The sequence below is a fragment of the Macrobrachium nipponense genome, chromosome 4 (assembly GCF_015104395.2).
Source record: "Macrobrachium nipponense isolate FS-2020 chromosome 4, ASM1510439v2, whole genome shotgun sequence".
In the NCBI taxonomy this organism is placed as follows: domain Eukaryota; kingdom Metazoa; phylum Arthropoda; class Malacostraca; order Decapoda; family Palaemonidae; genus Macrobrachium; species Macrobrachium nipponense.
Genome location: NC_061100.1, coordinates 122,650,688 through 122,678,386, shown reverse-complemented (window position 1 = coordinate 122,678,386; position 27,699 = coordinate 122,650,688). Strand labels below are relative to the sequence as shown.

Below are 27,699 nucleotides of genomic sequence, written 5' to 3'. Positions count from 1 at the left end.
CCTGACTCTCTTTCTCTCGAATAATATCCAACCTGCATGGATAAATTAGTCAGGTTGGTTCTGATGAGCTGGCATCTAAAAGAGGACTCTAGTAAACTTAAAGTAGATTTCGGTGTCATAAAACGCCTCTTCTGCGTTCGGGACTGAGCTGCCGAAGGGGAACCTTAGGGTCCTACCTGCCATAAGCCCAGTCTCTGACCACGAATCCTGCCCCTTCCTCGATTTCTGCAGGAATCGGGAAGACTATGCTCGAATTCCTGGATTACTTTCTGTCATGTAAGTGGGTTTCCCCCATTGACAAGATACTAAAAGTTTTGTCAAGTAAGTGGGTAACCCCTCATTGACGAAAAATAAAAACTTTGTCACGTAAATGGGTTAGTTCCCATTGACAAAGATCTCAATAACATTTTATCGAGTAAGCGGATAAGCTCTCATTGACAAGATTCAGAAGAGCTCTCATTCATTGGTCAGAGGCTAGTTGAGGAAAAAGACTTGTGGACTACGTCCATGAAGTCTTCTGTCCAATAACATAAGAAGCTTGAGCTGTCCTCTTCGCTCCTCGGTTCTCACTTGAGGATCTCCATCGACTAATACTAATTCGTTCTCTTGGCTAAGAGAACGAAGACAGTCGATTTCTATTCTCTCTCTGCCTCGTCGAGGAAAGAATGTAGTAGGGAGGTAGCTGTCCAAGTGACTACAATACTCTACGTATTTTACCTTTGCGTCATATTACTATTAAGCGATTGTATGGTTCAAGTTATATACCCATACCGTAGTTACCCCTACAGATGGCAACCGAGAGGACTATTATTCTAAGTGCATTTAATCGGTACTCCCTGTAACCTTCCAGGAGGTTCCGGTTTCCCTTTTAGATATTTAAGGTATTGTTACGACAACACCAACTCAGCTTCTGTATTTAGCGAATTCTGTTTTGCTTAAATATGCCTGCTTGAGAGTTTCTTTCTGCTCGATGATGATGATAAACCTATTCCTTCGTAGAATGGAGTAGCTGGCAACTCAGGCAGAATAGTGCGAGACTGCGAATGTAGGCTGCTGTCACTGTAGAGCAGCTCAGTACCAGCTAGTTCTCTGCCATGCGCGGTCGGTTACGTCTCTCTCTCCTGCGGGATTGACTAACTAACCGTATTTCTGCCCTACAATCACGGACTTTAGCCTCGGGTTGAGGGGAATTCTAGCATGCATGAATGAACATCGCCTTCGTTTTGCAAGAAAATTTTCAACAGAGATATCTCTTAGACCTTTTCGGTGCTGTTTACCGCACTGTAACAGAATTCTGTATGAGTCTACCGCGGCATAGCACTATAATAATGCTCACCTGCTTAGGCAAAGCGCAGCCTTATTGGGGAAGGAAACATGCTCGGTGAGGGAATGGATGAGTCTGCTGGGGACCATTTCCTCGCTGGAGAAGTTTGTTTCCCTGAATAGACTGCGATTCAGACCTCTACAGTTTTTCCTGCTGGAAAACTGAAATAACATCGAAGATCTAGAAAATTGCCAAGGCAAAGAAGTGCTGCCTATCTTGCAGTGTACCAATCGGAGTGGGCCATTTTTGGAGATGTTGCAGGAAGAATGGCTTTTCCTCCTCCTCGACCTCTGTGAATTAGATTGCCGTCTTCCCTTTCCGTCTGAGGAATGTGGATAAGCTGGCAGTTCCGACTATTAAAGAATACAGAAGTATGTTGTCGACGGCCTTTAGACTCAAGAGATTGGATCTGTCGAACAACAAAGCCCTTCACGATCTTTGAGGTCTGTGGAAATCTCGAAACTGTCTAAATCGAAGCTTCCGGCATGGAACTGAGACGTAGTCTGGAAGTTCCTGATGTCGAAGCATTTCGAACCTCTCCTTTCTGCAAACTTGAAGCACGTGACCAGAAAGACTAATTTTCTAACCACTCTAGCTACGACAAAGAGGGTTAGTGAGGTTTAAGCCATCATCAGACATTTTGGCTTTAGAGGACATAATGCGGTGTGTTCTCTAAGCCCTTTGTTCCTGTATAAGAATGAAAACCCGTCTAACCCTTGGCCCAGGAGCTTGGAGATCAAGGGGATGGCACAAATTATTGGGCAAGAGCCAAAGAGAGTCCTGTGCCCTGTTAGGGCTCTCAAGTTTTATCTAGATAAAACTAAAAAGGAAGTCGAGGTCCTTCGGACAATCTGCGGTGTTCAGTAAAAGACCAGACTTGCCCATGTCAAAGAACGCCCTGGCGTCCTTTTAAGTAGCTCTTTCAAAGAGGCTCATTCGTCATGTTTGGACAAGGATTTTAAACCTTTTAAAGTAAATGCTCACGAGGTGAGGGCGCGGCCTCGGAGGCATTTCAACAGAGCATGGCACTCAGTAACATCCTAAGTGCCTCTGTGTTCGCTTCACACTATATGCGGGATGTGAAGACGACACATGAGATCTGCTGCTCGCTAGGGCCATACGTGTCTGCAGACACAATCTTGAGGGCAAGAAGTACCACTCATCCTATCCTGTAGAAAATGGTTAGGAAGAGTTGTTAATTATAGTTGTTGGGTCGCCGCCAGTGGTGGACTTCTCAATTCTTAAGCTTTAGTTAAACATCCTTAACTTTGGCTAGGTTGGCCAGGGGGTGATATATATTACTTCTTAGCCCTCATAGAATGGTCAATATGGTCTAGTCACTTTGTGGTCACGCTCCCATTGACAGACCATCTAGAACTCACCAGCTATACAGGTGCATGTTTTTGCGCACATTTCCATATATAAACCTTTAAAAAAAGCGTAATATGAAAAGGCTCAAATATTAGGAGAATGTGACCTACGCGTTACGGAGATTTTCGGCCGAGAATCGGCGCGTGGAGGGGAAAAAATTTTTTTTTTTTCAAAAATTCACCATAAATCGAGATATTGTTCTAGAGACTTGCAATTTGTTTTAAAATGAAGATAAATGATTGAATATTACTAGACTGTAAGGTTTTTATGTTATAAATGCGTTTTTTGACCTTTTCGGTTGAGTCAAAGTTGACCGATCGTAGTTTTTTTCGTACTTATCGTACTTTATATGCAAATATTTCAAAAATGAGAAATGCTACAACCTTCCAATATTTTTTGTTATATTGTGCATGTTTTTGCGCACATTTCCATATATAAACCTTTAAAAAAAAGCGTAATATGAAAAGGCTCAAATATTAGGAGAATGTGACCTACGCGTTTCCGAGATTTTCGGCCGAGAATCGGCGCGCGGAGGGGAAAAAATTTTTTTTTTCAAAAATTTACCATAAATCGAGATATTGTTTTAGAGACTTGCAATTTGTTTTAAAATGAAGATAAATGATTGAATATTACTAGACTGTAAGATTTTTATGTTATAAATGCGTTTTTTGACCTTTTCGGTTGAGTCAAAGTTGACCGATCATAGTTTTTTTCGTACTTATCGTACTTTATATGCAAATATTTCAAAAATGAGAAATGCTACAACCTTCCAATATTTTTTGTTATATTGTGCATGTTTTTGCGCACATTTCCATATATAAAACTATAAAATAAGCGTAATATGAAAAGGCACAAATATTAGGAGAATGTGACCTACGCGTTTCGGAGATTTTCGGCCGAGAATCGGCGAGCGGAGGGAATAAAAATATTTTTTTTCAAATATTCACCATAAATCGAGATATTGTTCTAGAGACTTGCAATTTGTTTTAAAGTGAAGGTAAATGATTGAATATTACTAGACTGTAAGTAATTTGCTTACCCCCCCAAAAACAATATATGAATATATATATATATATATATATATATATATATATATATTATATATATATATAGTAAATATATTTTTTTTTATAGTAAATATATATTACATTCTTCGATTCTGGTACCAATACATAAATAAAAGGAATGCAAGTGACACTTCTCTTTTCACATACAATGAAATGTCTTATTATTATTTTATCATGCACACATTCAGATATATAAAAAATTGTAATAAATATAAAACTAAATATAAAATAAATGAAGAATATTCACTCGTAATCCTGACTCTTCGTTCTATTCTTGTTTTCTCTCCTCCATTGAAGAGTCTTGCATTTTTTTCCACTCGACATGACGAGGTACAGGTGGAGGAGGGAGACGCGCGCCCTTACTGCTGATGGACCCGGCGGCCCCGTGCGCCCTCCGCTGTCGGTTTAGGGGCGCGCTCCAATACATGACCTTAGTGTGGTACTTTCGGTCACACTCCCCTAGCCTGCAAAGAGCAACTTTGCAGAGACGACAGAAGAACCGGGTTTGTCTCCTTCTGCCATTCATATGGCACACCCGGCACCGTTTCTGCCTTCGCCCTTCTAAGGCCTCCAGTATGTGTTCCCCTGGCTGCAGCCGACACGCAGGGTCCACTACCCGACGAGAAGCGGTGACCGGTGAATGGCGGGGCCGGCAGCAAGAGGGGCGTCGTCAGCAGGGGCGGCGGCAGCAGGGGCGTCGTCAGCAGGGGCGGCGCAGGGGCGTCGTCAGCAGGGGCGGCGGCAGGTCGAGCGAAGTTGGCCCTCCTATCTGCCCTTTCCTCTAGGGGCAGATCTGCAGCTCGGGTCAGGGGGTCAGTTATGGAAGGCCACTCATCGGGATCGAAGTTGATGAGGGCATTCCCGGCTACCTCTAGGAACTGTATGTGGGTCAACCTCGGAAGATTGTCATCGCGGTACCCACAGTACAGTATGTAGGCATTTTGGAGGGCCAACTGAAGGATGTATTTGAGGAGCTTCTGTGTCCACCTCCTGGTTCTCCTGGCGAAGGGATAGTACTGGATGAGCTGATCAAAGAGATCAACTCCTCCCATGTGCCTGTTGTAGTGCCCAATGACAGTAGGCCGCTCGGTACGAAACTCCTCAAACACAACTCGGCCCTGTCGACGTGTCTTCTTCCGCTGTACGATCTCTTCTTGGATGGGTTCATGACTCGTCGTAATCATGGGGACGAGTCTGACACCCTTCCAACAGATGACGAAGACAGCGCCCTTTCGCCGCCACTCTGTCTCTCCTCTTGCCAGGTGTTGCGGATGACTAGCGAACCTCTTGAGGACATTCGGGGCCCCACGCACCAACCGAAGGGTAAACCACTGACGTGAACCCACCTGCTTCATACAGTTCCTGGGCCAGGGATACCGAGTTATAATAATTATCCATAAACAGGTGATATCCCTGGTTACGGAAACGTCCCACAAGGTTGAATACAGTGTCACGCAGCGTGGAGAAGACCCCGGTATACACTGAAAAGTCCACAACGTATCCAGTGTTGGCCTCGGTAATGAGAAAGAATTTCACACCATATTTCTTTGGCTTCTTGGGGTTATACACTTTTATACTAAGACGTCCTTTGTAAGGCATCATCCCCTCATCCAAAGACAGGTTCTTTCCAGGAATCACGAGATTACTACACCGCTCACGGATATAATCCAACACTGTACGCACTAAAATGAGGCGATCACTGTTATTCCGGGGTATGGCCCTTCGGTTGAAGGCGTTGAAGTACCTGTCCAACGCCAGGAAATTATCACGGGACATAACGCCAGGCACATTCGGCACACATAAAAAATGATTTCTCCTCCAATATTGCCTGACGTCGACAGCAGGTGTCATACCAAAATAAATGTGGAGCCCCAAAAAATGTGCCGTGTCAAGGAGGTTGCAACCCCGCCAGTAATACGACAAGGTTGTCCTCAGCTCATACCGGCAGTACCGAGCGTAGTCCACCGTCTCGTGTACCAGGTATTCCAGCAATTCCCGCGTCAGGAAAAGCTGGATGAACCCCAAAACAGTCAGGGGTACTGGTACAGGTATCCCAGGGGTTGCCGTGAAGGGGGTGCATGTTAGGAGGGGTGGGGTCCTCCGTCCACCCCTCATCACTCTCAGACGACCGACCTTCACCTTGGCTGGCGCGACGAGCCGACCTTCTACGTGCCCGTGCGCGTGCGTGCGGGCACGATGCACACTACCCACCCCCGTTGGCCCATCACCCTCACTTAGGCCCTCACTTTCTGTATCGTCCTCTGCGATAAAACTTGAGCCCGTATCCCCACCCTCCCCCTCCTCCTCAGATTCCCCTCGTAAGCACTGAACCCACTGAATTCGAGCTCACTTTCGGGATGTGAGCCTCGAACGGACATTGGGGGCAAATATTCATCCTCACTTTCATCGGGACTGATGTCCTCATCACTCGATGACCATCCGCCATCAAAATGAGGACTTGCGACATGTTCCCGATCAAGCTCCGAAAGATACTCGTCTATGTCCCTTGGTTGGAGGCCTCCCAAATGCCTACGAATGCCCCTAAGGACGCCCACATGCTTCCTAGGGGTAACCAAAGGCATACGATGTGTTCCTGAAACACTTTCAGCCACACGTGGCCGCACAGAACGGCGTTGAGGCGCGGGGTCATGCTGGGTGCTTGGCCCCTCGCCAGCATCCAGGTCCAAAACTCGCCTTACACGATCCCTTCCGACGGGTAAAACGCGCCTTTCACGGTTCACATGTCGTTGAGACATATCTATGAATGTCCTGTAGCAATACAAATGCTCAAAGTCTCGCACAAGTCCAGAAAAACACGCTTTTCACGAAAGATCACTCTCGGATGGTGCGCTGCTGATGCTGGCTGGAGCGAGAAGAAGGGATATCGCGCATGCGCACCTGGGTCACGCTTCAAAACAAAACAAGGCCTTGATCCGTGAACTCCCAGCATCCCCCAAGGCGCGTGATTCAAAAGTTTTAGGCTGGTAGGCCTATAAGTATTTTTCCGCGAATTTAAAAAAAAAACTTTCGTATGTCGACGTAAAATACGTCCAGTCGGCACCCGACAGACAATTTATCTCGACGTAAAATACGTCCAGTCGGCGTTTAAGGGTTAAAATGATAATGTATCTGTAGCGAGCTTTTACACATTTAGATATATCGACTCAGTCAACTGTTTATCTCTCTCATGTTTTGGTTATTCTAAATTCTCGTCTGCTTGCATATTCCTTTTTCTTCGTAATTCTTGTGTTCGTTCTTTGCATGCTTCCTCTTTGGCTATCGGCAAATCTCTTACTACTGCCTCGATTAATGTTTCTCTTTCAAGTCTACACTGCCTGTAGTTTGTTCCTACATGATATACAAACCCTCCGTCGTTTACATAAGGAATTACTTTCGGTGTAGCTAGAATTATGGCATTTAAATTCTTGAACAAGGTGGTTAGGCAGTAACTACTGTGTGGCAGGCGGGTAGGCCAGCCTGCCCGTATGTAAACACTCCACTTTGCCTTCGGCTGTCTTCCGATGAAGACGTGTGTTTGTGAGCACTTGCTGACTGACCATTGATCATTTTCTCGGTGGGATCTTTCTTCTTTATTTTTGTTTTTTAAATAAATGTATACGTATACGGTGTTTGATATTAATATTAAATTCAGTCAATTCAATTATCATGCAAACCCACTTTTTGTGATAGCCTTGTTAGCCAACATCTTTATTTACATACTTTCGCCCTTTAACGTGAGGATGAGGCATGTATTTAACGTGAGTGATATTGATTCTGTAACGAGACATGCATTGATCCAAAATTTACGCTTATGCTTTGGGAATTACCGGGAGACTTCAGAGGTTTGTCCTTTGTTTTGTTTTTTCTGGTAATTCCTCTTCTCTTTCATCTTTTTACTTACTATTGGACGAAGGTAGGGGAGGGGCATGTGTTGTTGGTGTTTGGGGAACTCTTCTCACTTTGGAGGGCGGTGCCCTTGGATGCGAGAAGAGTATCCTTATTACTTTAAATAATTTTTTTTTTTTTTTTTTTACAGACTAACAGTGGTGATTGTGTTTTCAGCAGTATTGGTTGGAAAGCTCTTCGTATTGGTTATCCTAACCTTGGAATTGTACCTGTGACTCGTAGCATGTTGTGATACTGATCCTTGAGTGTGTGTACTGATCCCCTGCTGGTAATCATATTCGTTTACCACTACTACCCTGGTTTGGACTTGGGACCAAGTAGATCATACGCTCAAGTGGTTGGAGGAGATATTGGGGGACCTGGTGATGACGATGATGCTTTCCTAGACTCACGGAGTGATCATCACTGCTTTCACATTACGGTCCCATTGGACCGCGCACGCAGAGACCAGTGTGGGCTCCCCCTTTGGTCCTCTTGAGAGGTTTCGGCCTCGACGAGGACTGGGACGCATTGGAGGACAGTATTGACTCTCTCCTGTCGGGTACACGCTTAGGCCCACCTAGACAACGGTCTCGGTCGCGGCAGACGTTTCGCCTACAATACGAGTTTCGTAACCTTCCTTGTCTGATGATACTGGGGGGGTTTTGCAGAGCGCTTGAAATTCTTTGGAATTTCTAGCACTCTCTCGAGTGTTTTGTACATGCAACTTCCCCGGCAGATATATACTTAGCTATAGTCTCTGACGTCCCGACAGAATTCAAAACTCGCGGCACACGCGACAGGTAGGTCAGGTGACCAGCCCACTCCCGCCGCTGGGTGGCGGGAATAGGAACCATTCCCGTTTTCTATCCAGAATTTTTCTGTCGCCGGTAGCAACAACATCGTTGTTGGTACCTCCTGCATTGGAATTCTTTTCTCGTTGGCCGAGGATTATCTATCTGTCTTTTGGTGATGTACTTTGATCTTTGGTTTTGGCATACGCTTAACGTGGACCGTTTTTTGGATTTGGATTTGGATTCTCTTTAAAATGTCTGACGTGGCACCTGTATTTAGGGTGTGTGCGAAAGAGGAATGTAAGGCAAGGCTACCGAAAGCATCGGTGGATCCTCACACAGTCTGTAAAAAATGTAGGGGGAATGATTGTTCTGCGACTAACACCTGTCTGGAATGTGAGAGCTTAACGGAAGTGGAATGGAAGACCTTGGCTTCTTATGTAAGGAAACTTGAGAAAGATAGAGTTAGGAGGGCTTCCATCAGAAGCTCAAGTAGATCCTGCTCTAATGAACAGGAAGTAGCTCCTAACTTTTCGTAATTCACCTGCTCATAGTTTGGTTTCAGCCCCTTCCCCCAGCAGCGAACCTGTAGATGCGTCTACGGAAATGGCTGCAATGAGAGCCTCAATAATCAGCTTGAAATCGCAACTGCAAGCAATGAAGGAGACAGGTAAGCGCAGTGATGTGTGCAGTGATTTGTGCAGTGTCCCCAGTGAAGTGGAGGGGGCGTCTGACCGACTCCGCATTGCTCCTAGGCCTAGACCTCTTTCAGACTCCCATGACCAGGAGGAGGAATGTCGAAAGCGCAAGGGGGATGTAGAGTATTCCCAACGGTCAGGCGTCCCTTCGGCAGATCCTGTAGCCGCTTCCCAGGCTGCCAAGGACAGCTACTGCAAAAGCGTCCTCAGGAAGTGCTTTTCGGACTCAGACTCTTCGTCTCCCAGAAGAGGATGGAGTTCTTCCGCTAAGTCGCGTCCTCTTAAGAGATCCTGGAAGACGCCAGCAAGCGAAGCGTTGCGTTCCAGTCCTGAGCCTTTTCCGGAGTATTTGCCTGCTCGTAAGAAGAGAGCTATGAGGAAGTCTTGGTAGGACTCCAACAGTAGTTGTCTGCCTTAGTGGGAGTTCTTTCTGAAGGCTCTTCTAGGAAGAAAGACATTTCTCTTCCCATCAAGAGTTCTGTTAGGAGAGCATCAGAGAGTAAGCGTCCTGGCTTTAGCAGACGCTCCTCACCTGAAAGGTTTTCGTCCCCAGCGAGACCTTCTTCAGTCGCATATGACAGGAATCGGAAACTCCCTACGAGCAAGAGTTCTCCCAGGAGTTTTGCTAGAGACGATTTTGCCTCTCATGGCAAGCATCAGGACCCTGATTCGTGGATTTCTCTTGAGAGAATTCGTGCGACTAAGAGCTCCGGGAGAGAAGAGAGCCCCTCTCTATTCAGAGCTCCGCAAGAAGGAAAGAGCGTTCATTCGTCCTCTAGACATTTTCCGAAGGACGCAAGAGTTTCGCCGAATAGGCGCCGAAACTTAGACAAGTTTTCTTCACCTCCCAGGAGGGATAGGAGAGATTCTAGCGCCTCTCCGGATGGACGCCAAGGGAAAAGGAGTTATTCGCCTGCTAGACGCAGTCACCAGGACGCAAACGTCTCCCCTCATGGACGACGGGAACAAAGGGTTCTCCTTTCTCCTCGCAGGCGCATTTCGCCTTCTAGGTGTCCTCATCAGGACGCAAATGCCTCCCCTTCTTGGACCAGGCAGCCTTACCAGGACGCAAGCGCCTCGCCTTCTTGGCCCAGGCGCGCTCACCAGGACGCAAGCGCTTCTCCTCCTTGGCGCTAGGAACAGGATGTTCTCCTTTCGCCTAGCAGGCGCTCTTCGCCCCACAGGCGCCTGATTCAGGACGCAAGCGCCTCTCCTAGCAGACGCAAGGAGCAGAGCAGAAGCCCGAGTATAGGGAAACTCCAGGACTCGTGCAGGAAGGAGGATAGGAGTAAGGACGAAAGGAAAAGGCTTCTTTCGATGGATCGGTCTCCTGTAAAGGAAAAGCCTTCTTCTCCTGCATCGCTTTTGGAAGAAGTTTCGGATGAAGAGATATCCAAAGATGCAGGAGTTTCGGACTATAAGAGACTTGCTTCTCTTTTGCTGCAGGTGTTTGGAGACTCGCTACGCCAGTCGGATCCCCCTTCTCCGGGATCATTATTATCCAGTACGAAAATGTCGAAGGCCTCCTCCTTCGTTAAGATGACCCCTACTCTTTCTATGAGAAAGTCTCTGAAGAGTCTCAAGAGCTGGCTCAGATCTAAGAAGGAAGCGGGGAAGACAGTATTTTCTTGTCCTCCCTCGAAGCTGACAGGGAAACCAGGTATGTGGTACGACACCAAGGAGCCAATGGGCCTGGGTCTCCCTTCGTCCTCTGATGCAGATTTTTCCGCTCTTGTAGATGCGTCTAGAAGACGCTCTCTACACTCTGCAAAAGCCTCTTGGGGAATGTGTGAGGTGGATCATCTCATCAAGGGCCTCTTCAAGACTCTCGAAGTCTTTAACTTTATGGACTGGGCTTTGGGAGCTTTAGCCAAGAAGTCTCAAGAACCAGACTTCGTTACCATGGAAGAGTTGGGCAGTGTTTTAACCTGCCTAGACAAGGCGGTTATGGATGGCTCCAATGAAGTGGCATCCCTTTTTGGATCCTGTATATTGAAGAAGAGGGCAGTGTTTAGCTCCTTCTTAACGAAATCTGTTTCTCCTCTGCAGAGATCCTCCCTTTTATACGTGCCCCTCTCTAGTCACCTTTTTCCTCAGGACATAGTGAGGGACATTTCAAAGACTCTTTCAGAAAAGGCCACACAGGACCTGCTGGCCCAGTCAGCTAAGAGGCTAAAACCTGCTGTTCAGGTTGCGAAAAAGGAGAAAATTCGGACAACACAACAGCCCTAGCTTACATCAAGAAGCAAGGAGGGACGCACTCGTTCTCCCTTTACAAGAAAGCAAGAGAACTACTGCTTTGGGCAGAAGAGAGAAGAATCACTCTCCGGACGAGATTCATTCAAGGGGACAAAAATGTAAGAGCCGACCTTCTGAGCAGGAGAGACCAAGTACTGCCTACAGAATGGACGTTGCATCAGGAAGTATGCAACAGACTATGGAACCTCTGGGGGAGATCAAATATAGATCTTTTTGCCACCCATTGGAACAACAGGCTGGAAAGTTACTGCTCCCCGATCGCCGACCCAAGGGCGATTTCGGTGGACGCCCTTCTCCTCGATTGGTCTGGAATAGACGGGTATGCTTTTCCTCCGTTCAAAATATTATCGGAAGTGGTAAGGAAGTTTGCAGCAGCAGAGGGAGCCAAACTGACCCTCATAGCCCCGTTCTGGCCAGCGCAAAACTGGTACACAGAGGTACTGGGATGGATAGTAGACTTTCCGAGATCTCTCCCAAACAGGAGCGATCTTCTCAGACAACCCCACTTCGACAGGTATCACAAAAACCTGCCCGCTCTCGCTCTGACTGCCTTCAGACTATCGAAGGACTTGTCAGAACGAGAGGCTTTTCTCGAGAAGTTGCGAAAGCGATCGCAAGAGCTAGAAGACCATCTACTATTCGAGTCTACCAGTCGAAGTGGGATGTGTTTCGCAGATGGTGTAGAGCTCAGAAGATATCCTCTTCCAGTACCTCTGTGACAGATATAGCTGATTTCCTCCTTTACTTGAAGGAGAAATGTAATTTAGTAGTCTCTACAATTAAGGGCTATAAAAGTATGCTATCTTCAGTCTTCAGGCATAGAGGCCTTAATATTGGTGAAGACAAAGATTTGCATGACCTGATAAGATCCTTCGAGACGTCAAAGAACAGAGGGATTAGAGCACCTAGTTGGAACTTAGATGTGGTCCTAAAATACTTAATGACCTCAAAATTCGAACCTCCCTGTAAGGCTACGTTCAGAGATCTGACAAGGAAGTCTTTATTCTTGGTCGCGCTAGCTTCAGCGAAAAGAGTAAGCGAACTACAAGCCTTAGGACATAATGTTGGCTTCAGGAACGACTCGGCGTTCTGTTCCTTCAAACCGATGTTTTTGGCGAAGAATGAAAACCCTTCGAAACCTTGGCCTCGAACATTCGAAGTAAAAGGACTTTCGTCGCTTGTAGGTACAGAGCGAGAAAGGGCTCTTTGCCCAGTGAGAAGCCTTAAGTTCTACTTAGAAAGGAAGAACGAACTAAAGGGGAGTAAGGAAAGTTTATGGTGCTCAGTTAGAGATCCCAGAAGGCAGATCTCTAAAAATGCTCAGGCGTTCTTCATCAGAGACGTAATCAAGGAAGCCCATTTAGCGTGTAAAGAAGAACAACTGGACCTCCTTAGAGTTAAAGCTCACGAGGTAAGAGCAGTCGCTACCTCTTTGGCATTCCACAAGAACTTGTCGATACAGACTCTAGTGGAGTCAACCTTTTGGAGATGCAATTCGGTCTTTGCATATCATTACTTGAGAGACATTCAAGTGACGTACAACAAGTGCTTTACTCTAGGAGCGTACGTATCTGCGGATTCGTTGCTGGGACAGGGCGCTGAACCCAATCCTTTTAGTTTTATTAGGTTAGGGTTTTTAATGGTGTTTGGTGCATTTTATTGGTCGATTGAAAGAGGGTGCAGGAGTTGACCCCTTTCAAATCGTAGTGCTAACATGTTAGTGTGGTCAGGTGATCAGGATTGGTCGTTATGCTCCTTGTATTGTCTTAAATACCTAAAGCTCTATCATGTAAGAGGGTTCAGTCCCCCGTTGGTATGATACAGGTCAAGGTTCTGCCATGTAAGTGGGTCAACCCCCATTGGTACGATCCAAGAAAAGGCTCTGCCATGTAAGCGGGTAAGCCCCCATTGGTATGATCCGAAAGGGTTATCAGTCGCAGGTCTCATCCTCTCTGGAACTCTGATGGCAAGCAGACTCATAGACAGTATCAATGAAGTCTTCTTCCATATCAGGTAGGAACCAAGGTTGTTTTTGTTAATATACCTACAACGTATGTTGTTTCCCTGTTTTTATATTCAAAAATAATTAGTATGTAACTGTCTCTTACCCTCCACCAAGGGTGTCAATCAGCTAAGTATATATCTGCCGGGGAAGTTGCATGTACAAAAATGATATTGTTAGTATACAATAAAGTTTTGTACATACTTACCCGGCAGATATATACGATTAATGGCCCGCCCAGCCTCCCCTCAGGAGACAGGTGGAAGAGAAAAATTCTGGTTAGAAAACGGGAATGGTTCCTATTCCCGCCACCCAGCGGCGGGAGTGGGCTGGTCACCTGACCTACCTGTCGCGTGTGCCACGAGTTTTGAATTCTGTCGGGACGTCAGAGACTATAGCTAAGTATATATCTGCCGGGTAAGTATGTACAAAACTTTATTGTATACTAACAATATCATTTTTTTTTTTCTACGATCTGCAAACACTTGGGCGAGACCACAATCCAGAGTGGGCGAGACGAGAATTCCTGATAATTGTTACTACCATAATTGGGAATCTCGCCGAATGCTTGAATTCCTTGGAATTTCTGGCGTCTCATGAATGTTCTGGTTTTCCTGTAATTTCCAAACTGTCGAGACAGACATTCCTCGTATTGTTATTACGAACTCGGGAGTCTCGCTAAGCCATTAAACCCTTAAACGCCGACTGGACGTATTTTACGTCGACATACAAAAGTTTTTTTTAAAATTCATGGAAAAATACTTATAGTCCTACCAGCCTAAAACTTTTGAATCATGCGCCTTGGAGGATGCTGGGAGTTCACAGATCGAGGTGTTGTTTTGTTTAGAAGCGTGACCCAAGTGCGCATGCACGAAATGCTTTCTTCTCGCTCCAGTCAGCATCAGCGGCGCATCGTCCGAGAGCGATTTTTTGTCGCAATCGAGTTTTCCTAAACTTGTGCGAGACTTTGAATAATAGTGTTGCTACAAGACGTTCGTAGAGATGTCTCAACGACGTGTGGACCGCAAAAGGTGCGTTTTACCTGTTGGAAGGGATCGTGTAAGACGTATTTTGGACTTAGATGCTGGCGAAGGACCAAGCACCCAACATGACCCCGCGCCTCAACGCCGTTCTGTGCGACCACGTGTGGATGAAAGTGGTTTAGGATCACAACGTGTGTCTCGTGTGCCTTTGGTAACCCCTAGGAAGCATCAGGGCGTCCTTAGGGGCATTCGTAGGAATTTGGGAGGCCTCCAACCAAGGGACATAGACGAGAGTATCTTTCGGAGTTTGATCGGGAATATGTCGCAAGTCCTCATTTTGATGGCGGATGGCCATCGAGTGATGAGGACATCAGTCCCGATGTCAGTGAGGACGAATGTATGCCCCCAATGTCCGTTCGAGGCTCACATCCCGAAAGTGAGCTCGAATTTAGTGGTTTCAGTGCCTATGAGGGGGAGGATGGGGATATGGGGTCTAGTTTCATCGCGGATGACGATACTGAAAGCGAAGGCCTAAGTGGGGGTGATGGGCCAATAGGGGGGGGTAGTGTGCGAAATCGTGCCCGCGCCCATGCGCGTGCGCACGCACGGGCACGTAGAAGGTCGGCTCGTCGCGCCAGCCAAGGTGAAGGCCAGTCGTCCGAGAGCGACGAGGGGTGGACGGAGGACCCCACCCCTCCTAACATGCACCCATTCACGGCAACTCCTGGGCTCACCGTACCGGTACCCCTGACTGCTTTGGGGTTCATCCAGCTGTTACTTACGCGGGAATTGCTGGAGTACCTGGTAGAAGAGACGGTGGACTACACTCGGTACTGCCGGTATGAATTATGGACGACATCGTCGTATTATTGGCGGGGTTGCAACCTCATTGACACGGCACATTTTTTGGGGCTGCACATTTATTTTGGTATGACACCTGCTGCCGACATCAGGCAATATTGGAGGCGGAATTATTTTTTATGTACGCCCAATGTGCCTGGCGATATGTCCCGTGATAATTTCCTGCCGTTGGACAGGTATTTCAACGCCTTTAACTGAAGGGCCATACCCCAGAATAACAGTGATCGCCTCATCCTAATCCGCCCAGTGTTGGAATACATTCGTGAACGGTGTAGAAATCTCGTGGTTCCTGGAAAGAACCTTTCTTTGGATGAGGGGATGATGCCTTACAAAAGACGTCTTAGCATAAAAGTGTATAACCCCAAGAAGCCGAAGAAATATGGGACGTTTATGTAACCAGGGATATCACCTGTTTATGGATAATTATTATAACTCGGTATCCCTGGCCCAGGAACTGTATGAAGCAGGTGTGCACGTCAGTGGTACCCTTCGGTTGGTGTGTGGGGCCCCGATTTCCCTCAAGAGGTACGCTAGTCATCCGCAACACCTGGCAAGAGGAGAGACAGAGTGGCGGCGGAAGGGCGCTGTCTTCGTCATCTGTTGGAAGGGTGTCCGACTCGTCCCCATGATTACGACGAGTCATGAACCCATCCAAGAAGAGATCGTACAGCGGAAGAAGACACGTCGACAGGGCCGAGTTGTGTTTGAGGAGTTTTGTATCGAGCGGCCTACCGTCATTGGGCACTACAATAGGCACATGGGAGGAGTTGATCTCTTTGATCAGCTTATCCAGTATTATCCCTTTGCCAGGAGAACCAGGAGGTGGACACAGAAGCTCCTCAAATACATCCTTCAGTTGGCCCTCCAAAATGCCTACATACTATACTGTGGGTACTGCGGTGACAATCTTCCGAGGTTGTCCCACATACAGTTCCTAGAGGTAGCCGGGAATGCCCTCATCAACTTCAATCCCGATGAGTGGCCTTCCATCACTGACCCCCTGCCCCGAGCTGCAGATCTGCCCCTAGCAGAAAGGGCAGATAGGAGGGCCAACTTCGGTCGACCTGCCGCCGCCCCTGCTGCTGCCGCCATTGCTGCCGCTGCCCCTGCTGCCGCTGCCCCTGCTGACGACGCCCCTGCTGTTGACACCCCTGCTGACGACGCCCCTCTTGCTGCCGGCCCCGCCATCACCGCTTCTCGTCGGGTAGTGGACCCTGTGTGTCGGCTGCAGCCAGGGGATCACACACTGGAGGCCCTAGAAGGGCGAAGGCAGAAACGGTGCCGGGTGTGCCATATGAATGGCAGAAGGAGAGACACCCGGTTCTTCTGTCGTACCTGCAAAATTGCTCTTTGCACGATAGGGGACTGTGACCGTAAATACCACACTACGGTCATGTATTGGAGTGTGCCTAACAAACCGACAGCGGAGGGCGCACGGGGCCGCCGGGCCCATCAGCAGTAAGGGCGCGCGTCTCCCTCCTCCACTAGTACCTCGTCATGTCAAGAGGAAAAAAATGCAAGACTCTTCAATGGAGGAGGGAGAAAACAAGAATAGAATGAAGAGTCAGGATTACGAGTGAGTATTCTGCATTTATTTTATATTTATTTTTATATTTATTACAAGTTTTTATATATCCGTATCTGTGCATGATAAAATAATAATAAGACATTTCATTGTATGCGAAAAGAAAAGTGTCACCTGCATTCCTTTTATTTATGTATTGGTACCAGAATCGAAAAATGTAATATATATATATATATATATATATCTATATATATATATATATATATATATATATATATATATAATACACACACACACACATATATATATATATATATATATATATATATATATATATATATATATATACATATATATATATATATACTATATATATATATATATATATATATATATATATATATATATATATATATATACATATATATACATATACATATACTATATACATATATATATACATACATACATATATATATACATACTATACTATAAATATATATATCATATACATATAAATATATATACATATATATCATATATACATATAAATATATATACATAATATATATATATATATATATATATATATATATATATATATATATATATTATATATATACACATACTTATATATATATATATATATATATATATATATATATATAATATATATATACATATATACATATATATATATACTATATATATACATATATATATATATATATATATATATATATATATAATATATATATATATATATATATATATATATATATACATATACTATATATATATACATATATATATACTATATATATATATATATATATATATATATATATATATATATATGAAATATTTGCATAAAAAGTACGATAAATAGGAAAAAAACTACAATCGGTCAACTTTGTGACTCAACCGAAATGTCGAAAAAATCGCACGCTTTGTAACATAAAAATCTTACAGTCTAGTAATATTCAATCATTTATCTTCACTTTAAAACAAATTAGAAGTCTCTAGAACAATATTTAGATTTATGGGTGAATTTTTTCGAAAAAAACTATTTTATTCCCTCCGCGCGCCGATTCTCGGCCGAAAATCTCCAAAATGCGTAGGTCACATTCTCCTAATATTTGTGCTTTTTCATATTAGGCTTTTTATAGAGTTTTATATATGAAAATAGTGTGCAAAAACATGCAGAATACAACAAAAAATATTTGAAGGTTGTAGCATTTCTCATATTTGAAATTTTTGCATAAAAAGTACGATAAATGTGAAAAAAAACTATGATCGGTCAACTTTGATTCAACCGAAATGTCGAAAAACGCATTTGTAACACAAAAGTCTTACAGTCCAGTAATATTCAATCATTTATCTTCACTTTAAAACAAATTGGAAGTCTCTAGAACGATATTTAGATTTATAGTGAATTTTTGAATAAAACTATTTTCTTCCCTCTGTGCGCCGATTCTCGGCAGCGAATCTCCGAAATGCGTAGGTCACATTCTCCTAATATTTGTGCCTTTTCATATTAGGCTTTTTTTATAGAGTTTTATATATGAAAATGTGCGCAAAAACATGCAGAATACAAAAAAAAAAAATTTGAAGGTTGTATAGTTTCTCATATTTGAAATATTTGCATAAAAAGTACAATAAATAGGAAAAAACTACGATCGGTCAACTTTGACTCAACCGAAATGGTCGAAAAATGCATTTGTAACATAAAAGTCTTACAGTCCAGTAATATTCTATCATTTATCTTCACTTTAAAACAAATTGGAAGTCTCTAGAACAATATTTAGGTTTATAGTGAATTTTTGAAAAAACCTTTCTTCTCTCCGTGTGCCCGATTCTCGGCAGCGAATCTCCGAAATGCGTAGGTCACATTCTCCTAATATTTTCTTATATGAAAATGTGCGCAAAAACATGCAGAATACAACCAAAAATATTTGAAGGTTGTAGCATTTCTCATTTTTGAAATCTTTGCATATAAAATAATTTATAAAAAAATTTCGGCATTTGGTCAACTTTAACTCATCCGAAATAGTCGAAAATGCAATTGTAAGCTAAAACACCTACAGTATTGTAATATTCCATCATTTAGCTTCATCTTGAAACAAATTCGAGGTCTCTATAACAATATTTCGATTTATGGTGAAAATTAAAAAAATTATTTTTTTTTATGTCCGCACATTACGAATTCATGCATCATTTTGTGATAATATTTTCTCTGTGTTGCTTTTAGCGTTTTATAATGTGTTATATACCAAAATGATTGGAGTTTACTCCTCGAAATTCGAACCCAAGAGACTGTTTTTGGTTCAATCATAGGATCTTACTTGAACATATGTCAACCGTTCAGGATGGATAGCACCGGGATTTTGAATGCCTCTCCAGTACTACTGTTTTGGGAACATCCAGTTTGGCTTGAACTAGTCATCTTCGGTATCCTGTTATCACCGTAGAAGTCTCCCTTCTGGAAAACTTCACCTTCGCTCTCTACATTAGAGAATGAAGGTCGTCTGCTTCCAGTCCCTACTCTTGTTCCTCGAATGGAAGAGAATTTAGGCTGGAGGTCAATGTACAGGAACCTACAAATATACTACGTATATTTCTCTCGCTACATGTTTCTGTTAGCTGTTGAATTGTCCGAGTAGTAGGCACATAACTGTAGTTAACTCCACAGGTATGTGACTGAGACAAATAGTAGATCTTCTCTTAATTGACCTACAACTCGGGACTGCCTTGCAGGCCTCCCAGGAGTAACCGGTTTCAATTTGAGATACTAGTGGTATTGTTTACAACAGCACCACAGCATTTGCATTCACTGAATAGGAGGGTTTTTCTTCCCTCCCATTTCGGTTAAAATGCAAATGCTCGAGCTTATCTTATTTACGCTCAGTGGTTCTAGCCAAACACATTCCTTCATGGAATGGGACACCTGGCAACTCAGGATGATGACAAGTTTAGCAAGAGCTAGCGGTGTACGGCGCTGCCAGCCTGCTTCAGCCAGTATGGCTTGCTCTCCAAGATATTTCAGCTGGTATTGTCTCTCTGTGGAGGATTGACTGCCGATCGAATCTCTGCCCAGCAATCACAGACTTAGGTCTCTGGTTGGCTGGAATTCTCACATACGTGTATGACCATCTCTCCTGCATTGCCTTTTGCCGTTGCGAGAATTTTCAGACTGAGATATCTCACTAGACTCGTTATCATCTTTCTGTTTACCTCACGGTAACAGAAGTCTGTAGCCTAGTCTTCCGCGTCATCTTATAGTATATTGTTTCTCCTTAGTTGAGATTCAACTACTATAGAACTTCTGTCTTGCCATCAGGGACCTTGGTCTCTAAAGGCAATTGACCATAGTCTGATGGGCGCGTGCCTTGAGAGAATCATCATCTTGTCTCCCAACATCGGTGGCGAACAAGATAAAAGATTTGTATGGTTGTTCTCGGCATAACCCTTCAAAAGGCAAGTGTCATGTGACTATGTCCCAGATGCATGACGGCTCACACTGAGCGCAGTCAGTTCGGCAGTTGTTGAAGAGTCCGAGACTGCATGAGCTACGCTGTGGACTTTGTATTGGTTGATCCAGATTGGTCATTACTTTGTCCTATTGGCGTGTTGCTGTGCCCATAAGGGATCGATACCCACCACAGAGTGTCAGTGTGTGTATCCGCTGCGGACTGCCATTGCAGAAGTGTTCGATGACACGTCTTTCTCCGAGTATTACAAGACCGTGAGAGACTTCTCTGCAATTGGATAGTCCAGTGGATGGGTACATTTCATCTCTCCGAAGAATACGTCGGACAGGAAGATAGATAAGGTCTCATTGCGACCATATTTATCTTTTCCTTCGGGCCTGCCCACAGGTCCTTGGAATCTCATTTCCTTGGACCGGTGTGGATGCTTGCAGGTTGTGTTTGCTTACCCAGCTCCTTCAAGAGGACAAGTTGCATCTCGCCTATGGTGTGCAGTTCTAGAGGTAAGAAGGATGCGAGAGTGACTGGCCTCTCCACCTTCCCCACCTTGTCCTACCACTCTTTCTTCGGGTTGGGGATAGGACTCAAACTTACACTGGCTGGTCGGGCGATTGATGTGGTAAGCTCATTCTATGTTTTTTATCAGAATCATAGAAGCAATCCCTCTCCTTTCTCTAGGAAGGAGACTGGCAGTAATGCAAACCCTTCTCAGAACTTTGCATTAATGCCTCTGACTAAATATTCTTCACAGCCCATTTCAAAAAGGCCCATAAGTCTGACTCTTGATCATGCAGCTCCTATACTCCAATCATGTTGTCAGAGGCAGGGTACTCCTCCTCGCTCTTACGACCAGGAGGAGTAGCCTAGGTGTGTAGAACTCCAGTCAGTTCTAGAGGCTTACTCATTCCTCCCACCAATCAGTGAGTCTTCCTTATGTAAAGGACCAAGGGTAACTATACAAACCTGAGGTCCATTACGTACATATATGCCCACTTCATGCCACCCCTCAATCTGAACCTGGGCCAAAAGCCAAAGTGGAGTGTTTACATCCGGGCAGGCTAACCTACCTGCCTGCCACACGATAATTACTGCCTAACCATCTTGTTTAAGAATTTAGCTGAATGTAATTCCTTATGTAAGGGACCTCAGGTTTTTGTATAGTTAGGATAAATATTTACTGTAAAAAATTGTGATATCTACATTCTCGCCAAGTTAGATATTCTAGCTTCAGAGATTTCTAACTCTTTCAAATATATATGATCGCTTTTGGACGAGGTGGGAGAGTCGTCGTAATTCCTCTCCCACCACCTCCCACTTCTGGCGCCTCTTTCCCTTTCCCTCAGTCGACTCGTGCAGACTTGGCCGAGTCCTGAGTCGCTTAAAACTGTCTTCCTCTCATTGAGTCATTGTGGATGTGATACAGCACTCAGCTGCTGTCACCTCTTATCGAGAAATGTCGCTTTTTGCTGCCAAGGGTTGCGGAGAAGAGCAATCCTGTTGGCAGCTGTCTCCTGCCGTAGCCCGCTGACAAAAGAAGAGTTTGATTGGAGTTGGAGGAACTCGTTTGGGCTGGTCGGCATTCGTTGTGACACTACGCCTTACTGTATCCTAATTTTGTTGAGGAAAGAGGCCACATAGAGAATATGTCTAAATTGTTTTAGCGTATTTCGGCGCCCTCTAAATATTGGAGAAGAGAACCCACGCTTTCTCCAATTAGAGAGCATTTTGCATCTTTTCTCGTCGTCGGACGCACAATCTCCCTTTGGGTCTGCCTTTGCTTGTTGTCTTGTGTCTTTTAAAGTCATGGAGAGCCGAAGGCTGCCTTTTGCTGTACAAACGCTTATTGGTCCTTTAACCGTCTTTAGTAGGAGGTTCGCTCTCTTTATTTTTCCTGTGGGGAAATGAACTCAAGAAAGACAGACATGCTGATGGATTTTCAGTCTAGCATGAGTTACGTATTACCTTTTAGCTACGTTGTCTCGTCTCTGCGACTGCTTAGAGAGGTGGAGACGCCAACCCAGAGAGTTTGTGAAGCCAGCTTTAGTGTTTGTCGCTAGCAAGAGTTTTTAGCAAAGGAAAACAAGTAACTCATTTCTGATGCTGCAAGGTGATGTCCTCATGCTTATACTCGCTCGGTTTGGAAGAAGTGAGAACACTTTGGCTTCCTGTCTGATTATGCAGCTCGGTTTAAGGCGATAAGGGATTATCTATTGGTAGTCTTGTTTTATACCTTTTGAGGATAAGTGCAGACTTAGATTCTGGGATATGGACTGTTGCAGCCTCCCAACATGCATGGAGAAACTTGGGACCAGTATGTACATGGTGGAGAGGGTGAAGGCCAGTTGTGATTCTTTTTCGGTTGTCCTTCACTGGTTTAATCTCCCTCTTATAGCTTCCTTTGTCTTCAGCAGAAATCTCTCATAAGTCTCTTTTTAGTAGGAGATTGTATATAGAGGGAATGATGGTCCAAGGGTAATTCTTTAGGACGAGCATAAGTAATTGGAGATATTCTTGGACGTTTGGAAACTGAATAACAGGAAGTGTCTGCCCACATACTTATTGGTTTTCTAGCATGGTTTTAGTGCCTTTCAAAAAATGGTCAGACTTGTGGTACACATGCAGAATGTAGTCCACTTACCAATACATCCACAGTCATGCAAGTTCCTTCCAGATGTTTTTACTAGGAAGTAGTACAGTGGGCCCCCCATATTCGCGTTCTTCGCATTCGCGGACTCTCACATTCGCGGATTTCTCGGGAACGTTTCCCCGCATTATTTGCGGAAAATTCGCACATTCGCGGTATTTTTCTATGAGAAATATCCACAAATTCCTGGTTTTTTTTTATCAATTTCATCATAAAAGGCACTTTTTGTGATAAAACTCTTAAAAAATCCAAGTATGAAAATTTTTAGTGGTTTTTCTTGAGTTTTAACTAACAAAATAGGCTGTTTTTAGCGTTTTTATAGGGGTTCCAAACATTCGCGGGTTCTAACTATTCACGGGGGGGTCTGGTACGCATCCCCTGTGAATACGGGGGGGACCACTGTATTGCTGTTCTGTCCACTTTGTCTGGGTTAGTGTGCAGCCCTCTATAAGTTATGTCAGGGACTTGTTACCCATTGGTGGATGGTGTCAACTTTAGGAGCAAGACACGTCTACTGAATCAGTGATTCAAGTTGGTCAACTCTGTTAACAGTGTTCCGAAGGCCAAGGACCTGTTGCTTCTTCTGGCCCAATTTCTATGCATTATATATTGTTAATTCTCTATAACCCCATTCTTATCTAGGATTGTGGGGATGATACTTAATTATGCATGCTTGTCGGTCAAGATGAATAGGCATGTGCTGCTTGAAGAATTTTAGGCCTGAAGGAAACTTGTTATATGGTAAGGGCTTTTCCTCAACAGGAAACATGGCCTCACGGGATATTTTCAGATAATCATGCTCAATTAATGTACAGTTTCAGAGTAAGAATTATGACTTACAAATAAAGTTAATTAAATTTGTAAGTAATCCAGAACCAACTTTGGCTCCAAGACTGAAGGAGGGACTCTGTAACCTAGAATTGTCCATTTTGTTCTTAAACCTAAGTCCAGGTTTTGGTCTTTTCCCTCTCATGCAACACCGAGTTTTAACTAGTGTCATTACACTTTCATGCAACATATAACACTACACCTGGTAAAACTTTTCAGATGTCAGGGCAGTGGAAAGACCTCAGGATGCTTAGCAGGTTTATTCCCGGTCAGAAACGAAGTCTTTGTGGGAAGTTTGGTGCTTTGAGTGAAATGAAACAATATATTGGTTTGATCATTCATTCTGTGGAAGGACAGTGTTTTAGCAATTGGGGATTCAGGAAGAACAATTGCCTACAAGGGCCTTTACATCCGTAAGTTTGGCACTTGGTGTGGATTTAAGGAGCACTCATTTAGACTTCCTAGCATGCAGTTGAACAGGGACATCCAAATGATTACTACTACTTTGTTGGCCCTCATGCTTGAGCAGTGGACGTTTCCTTAAATTTGGCATAATTCAGACTCGTAGGCCTGCCCGTCGTATCTACTCTGAATACTATTAAGCAATTTCAAGTTCAAGAATTGCTTTGTGTCTCCTGTAGAGCCCTTGTAGCCTCAACAAATGATTTTATACATTCAACTTCCCTGCCAGATATATACTTAGCTATAGACTCCGTCGTCTCCGACAGAATTTCAAATTTCGCGGCACACGCTACAGGTAGGTCAGGTGATCTACCGCCCTGCCCTGGGTGGCAGGACTAGGAACCATCCCCGTTTTCTAATCAGAATTCTTCTGTCGCCGGACCGTCAACATTGTTGTTGGTTCCTCTCGATTGGTTTTTCTTTTTTCACCGGCAATTGATCTTCTTGACCGACTTTTGGTGACGTATCTGGATTGTTGGATTGGCATACGCTTTTGTGGACTGTTTTGTGGACTTGATTTTGGATTTTTCATTTAAATATGTCTGACTCTGGTATGGTTGTGAGACGTTGTGTGAATGTAGGCTGTAAGGTGAGGTTGCCGAAAGCTTCGGTAGACCCTCACACGGTATGCAAGAGGTGCAGGGAGTATGAATGTTCTTTTCACTAATACTTGTAAAGAATGTGAGAACTTGAGTGAGAACGAATGGAAGAATCTAACTAATTATTTAAAAAAGTTAGAAAGAGAAAGAGCGAGGAAGGCTTCTCATAGAAGTTAAGTAGTTCTAGATCGAACTAATTCCAAGCTTGGGATCTTCCCCAAGGGTAAGTATTGCTACTTCTCCTTCCATTGCAGCCCCTTCTCCTATTGCAGAACCTGTAGATCCAGCGAAAGAACTTGCAGATCTAAAAGCAGCCTTCAAAATAATGAAAAACAAAATGGCTGCCATACAAGGTAAGGCTAGTGATTTGTCATTAGACAGTGATATAAGGTGTCCCCAGTGTAGTGGAGGGGGCATCTGGTCGGCTCAGCAACGCTCCTAGGTCTAGACCTCTTCCAAGCTCACATGCCCAGAGGAGAAGGAATGTCGAAAGCCGAAAGGAGGTTGTGGAGAATCCCCACCGATCAGGTGTCCCTTCGGCGGTTTCTGTGACACCCCAGACTGCCAAGGACCGCTATTGTAAAAGCGTCCTACGTGAGTGTTTCTCGTCGTCGGGATCTTCATCACCGAGACGTGATTGGAGAAATTCCGATCGATCTCGGCCTCTCAAGAAGAGTTGGAGGGCGCCGACTATTGACTCGAGCCCTGAAAATTCCCTCCCGAGGAGTCTCCATCGGGAGTTAAGAAGGCGAGAAGAGCCATTCTTCCAACCAGAGTGAGAAGGAGGCAGGAGGTGGAGGCGCTATGGACTCCTCCCCTCCTCCTTCCCCTCCTCCGAAGAGGATAAAGAGGAGGCTACAAAGAGGTTCATGATGGCGATGCAGGAACAGATTTCGTCATTTGTAGGAGTCCTGTCAAAGGAGCCTCCTAGAAGGAAAGACACTTCCCTTCCTATTAAAAGATCCTCCAGACGTATGGAGGTATCTACCTCCAGGATCGATACTCCTACACGAGGTGAGGTTTTCCTGTACGAACCTGGATGAAACAATCACACGTCTGGCACCGGCCAGGAGTGAGGAGTCACCCAGGAGGCAGGAGCCAAGAGCCAGGAGTGAGGAGTCAACCAGGAGCGGAGCCAGAGCCAAGAGTGTGGAGGCATCCGGCAAGAGGCAAGAGCCAGGAGGCTAGAGCCAGGAGGCAAGAGCCAGGAGGCAAGAGCCAGGAGGCAAGAGCCAGGAGGCAGAGCAGGAGTCAAGAGGCGGAGGCCCAGGCCAGCCAGGAGGCAGGAGTCAAGAGGCAGGAGCCAGGAGTCCGGAGTCCGGAGTCCGGAGTCCGGAGTCCGGAGTCCGGAGTCCGGAGTCCGGAGTCCGGAGTCCGGAGTCCGGAGTCCGGAGTCCGGAGTCAGGAGGCAGGAGTCCGGAGTCCGGAGGCAGGAGTCAGGAGTCAGGAGGCAGGAGTCAGGAGCCAGGAGGCAGGAGTCAGGAGGCAAGAGTCAAGAGCCAGGAGTCAAGAGTCGGGGACTCGTTCCTGGAGGTTATGACTCTTCGCCAAATGAAGCTCCCTCTCCTTCAGAACATAGGAGGTCTTGGAAGGACTCTTCCTCAAAACGAGAACGTTCTCCTTCGTCGGATCGAGGGTTAGACGAGTTGTCTGACGACGATCCTCCTGCTAATGAGGACTTTCGAGTTACAAAGTCTTGGCCTCTTTACTACTACAAGAGTTTGGAGATTCTCTTAGTCCTGCAGCTCCTCCTTCTCCTCGTTCGCTCTTTTCGAGCTCAGCTACGGCTAAATCGTCGGCATTCTTGAAAATGAAGCCTGCGATATCAATGAAGAAGGCACTCCATTCTTTAGATTCTTGGATGGACAAGAAGAAGGAGTTAGGAAAGACGGTATTCTGCATGCCTCCTTCCAGATTGCACGGGAAGAGAGGTATTTGGTATGGGACAGGAGAGACTATGGGTCTTTCTTTACCCTCCTCTGCAGATGAGCCGACTTTGCCAGTTTAGTGGAGGCCTCTAGACGTCACTCCTTAGGATCGGTCAGAGCGACGTGGAGCACTTCAGAGTTGAACCACTTTCTAAAGGGACTTTTTGTCACTTTAGAGGTGTTCAATTTTCTGGATTGGTCGCTCGGAGTTCTGGCCAACAAATCTAAGGATCCGGAGTTTCTGAAGAACCAGAAATTCTCCATAGCGTTCTGTCCTGCATGGACAAGGCAGTACAGGACGGTTCAGGTGAAGTGGCTTCACTTTTCGGTGCTGGTCTCCTGAAAAAGAGATCCAGTAGTATGGCGTTTCCCCTTTTTAATCCGAAAGGGGTTTCTCCGAGCCAGAGGACTGCCTTACTGTTCGCCCCGCTATCAGATCATCTGTTTCCTTCTCAGTTAGTCAAGGATATATCTCGCTCACTAACTGAGAAGGCAACACAAAGACCTACTTACTCAAACGTCCAAGAAAGGACGACGGTAGTGGCGACGGTTAAGAAGGAACCTCGTCCTACTCAGCAGCCCTTTCGTGGAGGTGCAACGGCTCGTCCCTGCCAGAAAGAAGAGCTCTGAAAAGAGAGGAAGGTCTTCATTTAGACCATTCAAAAAATCTAAGTGACTTGTTGCTCCTCCAAGCACCAGGGGTGGGCGCCAGACTCCTGAACTTTGCAGGAGTATGGGAACAAAGGGGAGCCGACCCTTGGTCAGTGTCGGTCCTGAAGAAGGGATATGTAATCCCCTTCGACGACAAACCGCCCCTAACATCTACGCCTCGGGAACTGTCAGCGAGGTACAGAGACCCGTTAATGCGAAAGACTCTTATTCAGATGGTGGAGCAAATGTGGGAAAAAGAGGCCATCGAACTGGTACAAGATTCCACACTCCCCGGGATTTTACAATCGCCTTTTGTTTTTCTAGTACCAA

At 45.0% G+C, this 27,699-nt stretch overlaps 1 protein-coding gene across 4 annotated transcripts in view; it reads left to right on the top strand.

Moving 5' to 3' along the window:
- LOC135211721 (uncharacterized) overlaps positions 1-27,699 on the top strand; it is a 290,983-nt gene that overhangs the window by 66,885 nt on the left and 196,399 nt on the right. The gene's annotated exons all lie outside the window — the stretch shown is intronic.